At 53.2% G+C, this 10,597-nt stretch overlaps 1 protein-coding gene across 6 annotated transcripts in view; it reads left to right on the top strand.

Moving 5' to 3' along the window:
• Positions 1 to 251: 251 nt before the first annotated feature.
• SATB2 (SATB homeobox 2) overlaps positions 252 to 10,597 on the top strand; it is a 197,987-nt gene continuing 187,641 nt past the window's right edge. For 2 of the 6 annotated variants that reach the window (XM_070242105.1, XM_014732597.3), the window contains exon 1: positions 252 to 392. The gene's annotated coding sequence lies outside the window, so the exon portion shown is untranslated. Of the gene's footprint in view, positions 393 to 5,405; positions 5,639 to 6,915; positions 7,436 to 10,597 lie in introns of those variants that run through there. The other 4 variants (XM_070242107.1, XM_070242100.1, XM_070242097.1 and 1 more) reach the window with 4 other exon arrangements.

Genomic DNA, 10,597 nt, shown 5'->3' with positions numbered 1-10,597 from the left:
TTATTGTTTGAATGTTTCCAACTGATGTAAATATCTAGGCAGAGCTCACAAAGGACAAAACATTGAATCAAAGAGACAACCAGATAGAACAGCGTCTTGGGTGTTTCCCTTCTGACATTCTCTTCCTGGGCCTCACAACTCTGCATTTTAATACCCACATCTCAAGTCAAAGACAACGGTAGGCCAGGCATCTGAGGAACCTGCCAGCCTGCCTGACCTGACTTAGTGCGTGGACTTCAAGAAATCATTCGGGAGAGACACAAAGCCGCAGGAGGGAGAAGTGGGTCTTTGGCAGTAACTCCTACAATCTGCTCTGCTTTTGCTAAAGCCTGGAGACACAGCTCCTTTGAGGCTTCAAGCAGAGTCCCCTGGTTTTGCGACTGGTCTTCCAGGTAAGTGAAGAGAATGGCTTGGCATTGTGGCTTCTGAACGCTCTGCTTTTTCACTGCCCCCTTCTGGGGCGGCGGGTGCTCTCAGTGGAGCCAGAAGAACACAGCGCGGGGAAGAATCTGACCACAATGAGAACAGCATAGGAATTTAAAACTAAATGGAGACTACTGCTCAACCCAGGAGGGTATAACCATTTTCTTTCATAAAATCATTTTAATAGAGAGGAAAATGGCAATATTTTATTTCTTTGTTAACACCAAAAAACCAATATTAGTCTCTGTGCAGTTTAATGCAGAAGACAGAGAGATGTTTCTCAAAGTAGGCCTAGGGGCTTCTCACTATTTGGTATGACCCCCTGTGTCCCCACAGCAAGAGTCAAAGAGCAGAGGGCACAGCCTCTGAGTCTCTTTTTTTGTACCCTGAGCTGATGTATTATCACATCTCTGGGATCGTATGAGGAAAATTCTCCCGCCCGAGCACAGCCCTGTATGGAAGGCTTTGAAATGGCCTCTGGGCAGATAGTCCTGGCCATCTCTGCCCAGCTCACCCAGCTGAGGGGGCTCTGGTAAAGAGGAAGAAAGAGTACAAAATAGCTAAGGAAAAGGTTCTAGAGAGATGCTAATAAAATTCAGAAAAACGTCATTGGGGATGAAGTAATATAAAGTTCTTCACGCTATTTTATCAAAAAAAAATGATCTAAGAAAACATTGTGATCTGACCTCCAACTTGTCTACCTTCAGTGATTTGCGGTAGAAATTAAGAGAAAAAGAGAGAGATGATTGAATCAGCAATTCCGACATCAGAATAATATAGTGAACACTTTCAAAGTTTTTACTATGAAAGCAGTAAAAAAGGAGTAAAAGTGCTTACTAGGAACTGTTGTAAGCAACTGACATGGAGTATTTCATTTAATCCTCACAATTTTATGAGACAGCTGTTGGTATTATACCCATTTGACACATAAGGACAATGAGGCTCAGAGAGGTCAATTACTCTCCCCAGGTTTACACTGCTAGTAAGTGGCAAAGACAGAATTGACTTATCCTGTAGGTTTAAAATCCTGAAGCATAATGCTTCATTCCCCCAATATTTACAGAAATATTTATTTCTGTAAGAAAAAGCCTCTTATTTAGGAATTTTTGACAGTCATTAAAGTTTCCATTGCAGGAAGATGGGTACTATTGCTTAAATAACTCTAATCTTTTAAAAAGAGAGTTGTTTTGTGCACCAGCTCCAAGAACACACCTGCATAACCTGCTTAAAAGTGGTCACCATTCTCCTTTCCTCTCCATCATACCTCCCTACCCAGCATCTGCTGCACCACCAGCCTTCCTTGGGGTAAGGAGAGACATGCAGGCAATGTTCCAGATCCTTTTTCATGGACCTCCCCATCCAGTTTCTCTTAGAGAATGCCTAGAATCTAGGCTCGGGGTGTGGGGGCTGCTGCCTAGCGTTAAATGAACCCCATGTTCTGGAAGCACACCCCTCTTCTGGGGGTTGGGAGGGAGAAGCTCCCTTCACCGTATCCTTCCACCCACTCCCACAGACACAAGGCCACAAGGTGGAGGAAAGTCAACTTACCTTAGTGAGCAGGGATTTCCTAGATCATAGTGCTAAACCCAGAGGATTGAGCTAAATGAATAGAAAGCTCTGGAAGGCAAAGATCTTCAGTTCTTCTTGGTGTAGGGGGAGGGAACAGGAAAACCAAAGTAGCTAATCTGCAGTGTGTTTAGAATGCCTTATAGTAAATCTGTCCTATTACGCAGTGCAGCTCACCCATACGGAGTGTGGAGGGAGAGGAAGTCTGAGGTTTGTTTTTGTTCGTATAGTTTCAGCTTTGCTGTAGATGCTGTTGTGTGTGGTAATTCCTAGGCAGATGTTACAATGCAGAGTTTCTCCAGGTGGTTTACTTAGCATTTTTAACAGGACTTGGATTAAAAGTCTTTCTCCTCAAAAACCGGTTCAGTGATTGAGGCTGAAAGGAGCCTGGCTTTGAAATCCTCTCCTACAAAACCAAAGACAATCAGAGCTGCCTTATTTTCTTTATTGCCCTGAGTCGGCTGCGAACCACCACAGGTTTAGGCCATAGGAAGCTCTCAGACCCCCCAGGTAGGAAGTCACTCCAGCCCACAGACCATGGAGATCCCTTGTGAGATCCACAGCAAGTTCCAGTCTTTGGGGACACTGCAAGCTTACAGGGCCTTAAGCGGGACTTACGGGGTTGGGTTTGAAAGCAGAGGTGCCTCTTCTGTTTCCTTCTCGGAGAACCCCCTCTGTTCCTCCTGCTCTCGTTGTATATAGGCTAACTGAAAACCTGGTGCTTTTTGACTTCTAAAAGGTTGAAAGTAGAAGGGCAAATAAACCGACAGGCCGAGGGAGAGGCAGGTTGATCAGCTGAGCGGCCTCAACGTCATTCTATTAGGAATTTCTGTAAGCAATGCCTCTGAATTGTCAATTTTATCAAATATAATTTTTTTTGCATGTGTGTGAGTAAGTATTGCACATCTTAGCCGGCCTATGCTTTTCCTTCTTCTCCCCAATTCCCAAAAGACTTTGAAGAAGGGAAATCAATAAATCAATTGGTACTTTGTCCAATACCCATTTCAATGACATCACAGCGCCATTTGCTAAAGATCAGACATTAGTTACGGAAAGAGACTGAGACATTTTCATTTCATTTGATAATGTATCTCTTTGCCTTTGTGAACAGAAAGGAATAGTGGAGTGTCCTTGTAAATAATAATTTTTGTGTTGATCTTATCAAAAAGTAAAAAGAGGGTAATTATGGAGAGAATGATAAACTATCATTTACATCTCAGGGTTTATTACAAAGCCAGTGGGGAGTGTTTTTTAGGCTTATCCTGTAATATTTCATTCAAAAAGTTTCCCCTACTGTGGCTAAATCAACTTCTTAGAAATTAGACCTTTTTAAATCTGATTTTAGAAATGTAAATATTCTTTCCTCTTAGTTTTTAAAAATGACACCAGAGGGGCTGGCCCGGTGGTGTAGCAGTTAAGTTCGTACGTTCTGCTTGGGCGGCCCAGGTTGGCCAGTTCGGATCCCGGGTTCGGACATGGCACCGCTTGGCATGCCATGCTGTGGCAGGCATCCCACATATAAAGTAGAGGAAGATGGGCATGGATGTTAGCTCAGGGCCAGTCTTCCTCAGCAAAAAGAGGAGGATTGGCAGCAGATGTTAGCTCAGGGCTAATCTTCCTCAAAAAAAAAAAAATGACAGCAGAATTTAACGCTTAAAAATCTATAAACGAACACTTAAATGCCCTGAATAAGCTCTGATTTTTGTAGAAAAATTACACAATTTGGAAGAATACCTTGATAATGTCAACAATCCTGTGGTTTTTCTTCTGTTTCGTTCATTCATTCATGTATTTGCACGTATCTGATGTTCTTAAGTTGATATAAAACAATACAAATTTTTGTTTAGTCTTTCCTCCAAAAGCTTCAATACTATATGTAACTTCATTTCTAAAATTCAGCCTCCTTTTGAGCCAAATGTAGTACTCTTTTCACACAGACGTTGCAAATTTTGTTATTATTAAAAGAGCATGCCTTACTAAGAACCCTAAAACATGTGGAAACACGATAATAACTACAAGGATAATGACAACAGTAAAATGCATTTCTAGTGCCCCATAGTCGAAACTGGACTGGACTGAGGATCCAGAGAGGAGAGTTCCAGTCTCAGCTGGTATCCAGGGGCTGTCTCACCTGAAGTGTGATTCTTTGCCTCCACTCAGCTTAAGTTCCTCGCCAGTAAACTACATCAGTTGGACTAGATGGTCTTTAAGTTTCCTTCCAAGTGTGAAATTCTTTGCTTTTGTAATTCTCTGTGGAGAGACTTTAAGGACTCGGCCTTAAGAGAGCTCTCATGAGTTGGGGCTTGCTCTGGAAGGACGAGTTTCTGTAGAAGGAGGGCTTGCATGTTTCATCTGTGGGAGTAGCGAGCCGGAAGTCTCCAGCCCTTCAGCACAGGTGTGCTGCTGCGCCGGGCCCTTTGTGGGGGGGGGGGGGGGGGGGCCCTGTGGGGTCACAGTCCGCCTAACTGCTTTCCCCTTGACCCTGGGTTAGGGTTGCTCTCTCAACATTGGCCATCTCTTAAAATGAAAGCTTCGGAACCTTTATTGAGCACATAGAGTCAGAAAGGGAGAGGAGTGGTCGGTGATCCGGCAGCAAAGCCAGCTGGTCTCCTCTGAGCTCCTATTTTGTGCTGGGACCATCTGAAACTCCTGGAAATAAACGACTCGGAAACACAGTGAGAAGGGATTAGATCATCTAAAATTTTTAAAATAAGCCTCAAAATTTGTGGAATTAAGAGGAGTTCTTAATCACTGGTGTTAAGGGGCATGGGCAAAGGAGATGATCTCCTTACCTACCAATTTTCCTAACTATATTTGGACCTAAAGAATGCACTTAGGTCTCGCGTAGCTTCTTTGCGATGCAACAGCCGGGAACGAGGAGCCGGCTCGGCCCTGTGTTCCCTTCTCTGCTGGCCGCACGCACCTGGAGGGCAGGTGAGGAGGCCGCCCACGTTCTGCGTTCCGGGTGGCTGCTGGCAGCAGGGCCGACCTGAGGCCTGGAGCCGGGCTGGCCTGGTGCCCGCGGCGGCTCCCCCTACCGGGAGTCCGGGGCAGCGCCGGTAGCCCGGCCCAGGGTGGCACAGCCGCCTCCCTGCCGCCGGTTCCTCCGTGGCTTCGCGGGTGGGATCAGCGAGCTGCCGCCGGCGGGATCGGCCAGCGCAGGGCGGAAGCGCTCGGCCGGGGTAGCGAGCATTTTCCTGCACCAGCAATTAGCTGCGAATAAACATCTGAACCGGCGGCTCTGTAAACCGAGTGCCCGCTGCGCGCCTCTAACGGGCGGGGCCGCGGGGTTGGGGGTGGGGGGAACGGGAGAGTGGAGGGAAAGATACGAGGCCCGGGAAGGAGGGGGCGTGTGTGTGCAGGGAGGTGCCCCAACACGCGCTCCCCGAGTTCAGAGGCTTCTTAAATTACGAACAAAGTCAGGGCAGATCCCTGGAGAGGTAACCGACCGTCCCCGTTACACGGCGCCCTTTTTCCTGGCCTGGGATCCGCGCGCGCTGCAGGTAGTCAGCACAACCCACCCAGATTCCAGATGCCCTCGGAGACCCGGACCCGGGGAGTGAGCGCCTCCGCGAGGCGCAGCCACTTTGAACCCATCGGCCCTGATACAACCGATGGTTAATCGGGCCTTCGAGTGTCTCAAGTCCAGGTGAGCAGAAGAGTGCCCAAGCCCCTGGTCCCCGCCTTCGGGACTTCTCTCTCCCAGGTCTTGGGTCTGAGTAGCGCCCCAAAGGCTTTTCCTTTGGGGATGAAAGACTCAGAGCGAATTCATTTCAAAGCGGGAGGATGCTTGCACGTGCTCCGGAATGCGGGCTCCTTTAGAGTTGCGCGGCTCAGCGTTCCGGCGAGGCGAGGATGCATTTTGGACGCGCAGGTTTGGCGATGCGCACTCTGCTAGGCCTGAACGGCCATCAATTCTGCCAAGTGGGCGCTGCCCTGAGTACCCACGGGCGAGGTGGGTGGATAGGGCACAGAATACTCAAGACCGCTCACCTGGGATGCCAAATTTGCAAAGTCTCGCCCAAGCCGTGGGGTATTTTATGCAGGATAAGCCGCTGGAATATAGCAGTCATACACCTAACTAACAAAGATATGGACATGAAAAGCATGGTAGGAGATAAAGGGGCGAAGGTTTGACCCGCCACGGAGCATCTTGCCCTTGCCTCCTTCTCCGCAGGCCAAGGGCCGTCGTGGAGGCAGTGCGAGGCGCAGTAGGTGTCACCAGACTGCAGCGGGCTCCGCTGTTGGGACCCCCTCTCCCGACCCAGGCAGAAACTCGCCAGCCTCGGCGCAGCTTGGGGCCTCGGTACCGCACCTTGGCGTCCACGCCCGAGGCAGGTCTAATCTAAGGGCCGGAGTGGGTGTCTGCAGCCGGACTCAAGCCGCAGACCAATCTCCAAGGAGTCGGGGAAAGGAGGCCAACGCTGTGGGCGTTGCGGGTTGCTTCCCAGGAAGTCTCGGGCAGGGGCTGCGACCTGTGAGTAGAGAAGTCCCTCAGCTGCCTTTCCTGTGTGGGGCTCTCAGGGGTCAAGGGCGCCGCGGGAGACCTTAACAGCTTTCTCGAGTCTCCCGCGCTTTCTTGCCCACCTGGGCTGAGCTGGAGGCGGAAGGGCTGATGTCTTCCTAGGAGCACACTCTCGGGTTCCCAGCCCGGGTGTCCTGGGCTGGGGGCGCTGAGAGGGAGATGGCTGGGAGGAGGAAGGGAGTCCTTTCCCGCCTGCTTCTCTCCTTCTTCCTTTTCAGAACAGCCAGGGATTTGGCAGCTGGGCTGTTACAGACAGCCTTTCTAAACTCCCTTCCCACCCCACCCCTAGTTTTTCTTGAAAGTGTTGCAGTACCCCCCCCCCCCCACCTTTCTTTAATGTGCTCCTCTCCCCATTTTCTCGGAAAACGTGAGTAGTGTATGTGAAAGGCGCCTAAACCCGCGTCTGTAGCAGAGCCGCGAGCTCAGTGCGTGGGGAGGGGGCTTCGCTGAAGAGTTTGCTGTTTCTAAAGTTGCTGACACCCGCTGCAAAGGAGCTCGGCTTCTTGGCCAGTGAGACACCGAGCCGGGGGCACCCAGGCTGTGTGCACCTCTGGCGGGCAGGGTCTGGCCTCCCAGTGCCCAGGCTCGAGGCCCTCGGCTCCGCCAGCGGCCAGGACCAGGTTCCTAAGGCAGAGATAAATCAGACAAGTAATCTCGCTCCTTTTTCCTCTCCCGCCCCGCTTTTTCTATTTTTCTTTTTGTAGACGGGCTGAGTAATAGGCAGGTGGCCCGAAGCTGCGATGTAGCAGTTCTGAGCGATCCAGGGCTGGCATTGCCCTCCTGGATTTAGGAACCGTCTGGGGGCGGAGGAGGGTCAAAGCGACATCCGCTTCTTTCGGACTAGGACACGGTGTCCTTCCCGCAGGCGGCGGGCGGGAAGAGCGCGGAGCAGAGCGCTCCCCGGGATGGCTCTTTGAGCAGGTAATTCTGTGGCGGGATTGAGAGCTGGTGACTGACACGCTTTGTGATGGCAGCCAGGCCGGGCAGCGCCCTTTCCGGTTATCAAGATGATTAACCTCTGGGCCTTCCCTCTGGTGGGATCCCCGCTACCCCTTCGGCGTCCGCTCGCAGGGATTAGGGGGCGCTCCTTTCACAGGAGGACCCGAGGGTCGCGGCCTGAGCCTGCCGCACCTCCGCCAGTCTTTCCTCCGCGCCGGGCTGGGGGCAGGGGGCGGCACGCAGACCCGGCTCTTCTGGTCGCCCACCTCGCCGAGTCAGGTTCACCGGGCCGGTCCCCCGCGGTCCCCCGGGTCACCTCCCCCCGCAACCACTTGTCTGAAACTTACCAGATTCCAACCTTAAGGCAGGAAAAAAAGTGTTTCATATACAAACCGATCAGGGTATTTGCAGATAATTGCGAATGTCAAATACTCGGGCGTGATGACAAAGTGCAGAGATTGCCAGGGCCCGAGCTCCGCCTGAGGGGCGGGGGCTGCTGGCCGGGCTCCCAGACCACCTCGCGCCTGCTCAGAGGAGGGGAGGGGGCCGTCGGCCGGGCTGCCCAGAGCCCATTTAACAGATGAGGCTGTTCCTTCGACCCCTCCGCGTGGGGCTGGTTCACGGACTGCTTCACTGCGTCCACACCCGCCCTCACGAGAAGGGAAGGAGGCGCGAGGGGGACATGGCGACTGCCCATCTCCCCCTCACACACCCCCCACACGCACGCTGCAACACCCGGGGCAAGTGCGCACAGAGGCGGCTTCCTGGGCCTCGGCTGGACCCCAGGCCCAAAGCAAATGCCCTGTCAGCTAGTGTTCCCAGAGCTAACACCCTCTGCTGCCTGGCACAGGGGGGATGGGCAAGTCACAGGCCACTTTGGGGCCAACTGCTGCACCCTTCTAGCGCCAGGAGTAGTCCTCCATAGAAATAAAAACAAAATTTTTAAAAAACAAAAAAGACCCTCTCCTCCGGCACTCGACCCTCCAACCCAATCCTCCTACCCTGGTTGCAGGAGGCCGACGGGGGTGGGGTGCCTCGGGAGCCGCAGCACAGACAGCCGGCCAGAGCCGACCCGGCAAGGCCTGGGCGACAGCAAAGGTGGCTGCTCCGAGCAGCTTTCAGGACAACTCCTCTGGGACCCCCCGCAAACATACTCAGAATGTTTCAAGAGCCCCAAATCCTAAAAAAAGAAAAAGATAAGAGTTACCCCTTCTTGGCTTACAAATCTACTGAAAACCGAGGGGGTCGATTATAGACGGTGTGATGAAGTTAGAGGCAGGTCTGCAGCTTCCTGGGGAGGAGGGTGGGGACGGGGCGCTGGCCCGGGGGGCCGGAGGTGGGGACCGAGAGGAGCACCCACCGCATGCCGCGTGGTAGCGAGTACCGCTGCCCACATGGCCCTGGCCCTTGAGTCCTGGGTCCTAAGACAAGGTCGGGGGTGGGCAGGAGGCTGAGAGACCTTGACACTACAGCCCCCTTCCCCTCCTGAGGGCCGAAGAAGTGGCAGGAACACTTCCGAAGCCCGGAGGGTGGGGAGGGGACAAGTGCGTGCGCGGGTGCTACCGAGCTGCCGAGGGAAGACAGTCCGGAGAGCACTTTGGGACGTCTGTCGCGTGTGCCTGTCCCTGACCCTCAGTCCCCCCTCCCCCCTTGAGTGCCTGAAGTCAGCGTATCCCTGGAAGCCCTTAAAGTTTTACACTCCAATTGTCTGAGGTTTCCAATGATGACAAATTAGAAAAACGCTTCGGCTGCAGCCCAGCACCTAAGTCTGCGTTGGGGGAGGGGACACTACTGGAAGCACGGCTGGGGAAAGGAGAGCCTCACCCCTGCCGCACTCTCCGCCACTCCAACAGCTGCGCCGGCGACGGGCCGGGACGAAGGCCTGGGGCTGGGGGCGCTTAGGCAGCGGGAAAGCCGGACGCGCAGAAGCCGGGCGCCTGGCTCCTAGCTCGGGGCCCCTGGGAGCGCTCTGGGCGTGCATCCTCACGCCCGTACCAGGAAGGCCTGGGTCTTGCTGAAGACCCGACTGCAGGTCTCGAGGGACGAGCAGGGCAGCGAGTTCTGCAGGGGACTCGCCCAGGTCCAGAGGCCCCTATAGACCGGTAACAGCGTCTGTCCCCAGCCTGGGCGGCCAACCGGGGCCCCACAAGTGCAAGATGTGATTCTATTTGACTTTCCAAATCAAAATGCATTGATTGGGGCCCAAAGAGTTCACGGCACATAACTATCTTAATTAAACCTGCTATAAACAGACAAATCACTTTTCCTCTTGCACATAGAGCTCTGGGAGATCGTGTAGGGTCTGGCAGAAGCCAGGCTTAGGGGATTCTTTTTTTAAAAAAAGGATTGTGGATGAGGCAAAGAGAAAAAGAGTAAAATTGGGGTTTCCATGACCTCAGAAAATAGCTTAAGTGAAACCAAAACATGGGATAGCAGGGAGCTAATGGAGAGGAGGGTGCTTAAAAGCCAGAGGACAACCTGGGTTCACAGAGCAGCTCCGTCTGGGACCTGCAGCCCAGGGTGAGACCTGCAGCTGAAGGGCAAGGAAGGAAGGGGAGGCCCTGAGTTGTTTGGGGGAGGTGAGGTGCCCATCACTGAGGCTCTGGGTTACTCTCCACAGCCCTGCACTTTGCTTCTCAATCCTGCCATCTTTCCCTGCCCCTGTTCTCGACGTCCTGGCGCTGGGAGGACAGCGCCTGCGAGGACGCGTCCTCCCTTAACATGGGCAGCTTAGGGGACAAGGGGCTGCAGCTGTGAGTGCCCTGAGCGCGTGGCCACTGCGGCGGGGCGCTGGGAGCCTGGTGACCGCAAGACTGGGGAGGATGGGTGGGAACAGGAACCCTTCCGGGAGCAGATGGGAAGGAACGTTGTCTGAAACCCTCTGGGAAAGCGGGAAACGGGGAGTATACACCCACAACTCAAGGTTCGCTCGCTCTGCAGCCAAGCTGCGACCTCGGGGCGGATCTCCAGAAGGGAGAGGGTGCCCTCAAGCCCGCGGGTGCAGACTAGACGATGGGGATGCGCTGAGAAGGGTCAGCAAGACGCCCTTTTCCGCCGGAATGTGCAAAGGGCTGGGTCTACCTCCGACTAACCCTGGGCCTCCGGAAGTTAACTGGCAGAAGGCAACCCTCGGCTGACTTTAGA

The sequence above is a fragment of the Equus caballus genome, chromosome 18 (genome assembly GCF_041296265.1).
Source record: "Equus caballus isolate H_3958 breed thoroughbred chromosome 18, TB-T2T, whole genome shotgun sequence".
Classification (NCBI taxonomy): domain Eukaryota; kingdom Metazoa; phylum Chordata; class Mammalia; order Perissodactyla; family Equidae; genus Equus; species Equus caballus.
Note: the sequence above shows the minus strand (reverse complement) of the source record. Positions and strands in the feature narration are given on the sequence as shown.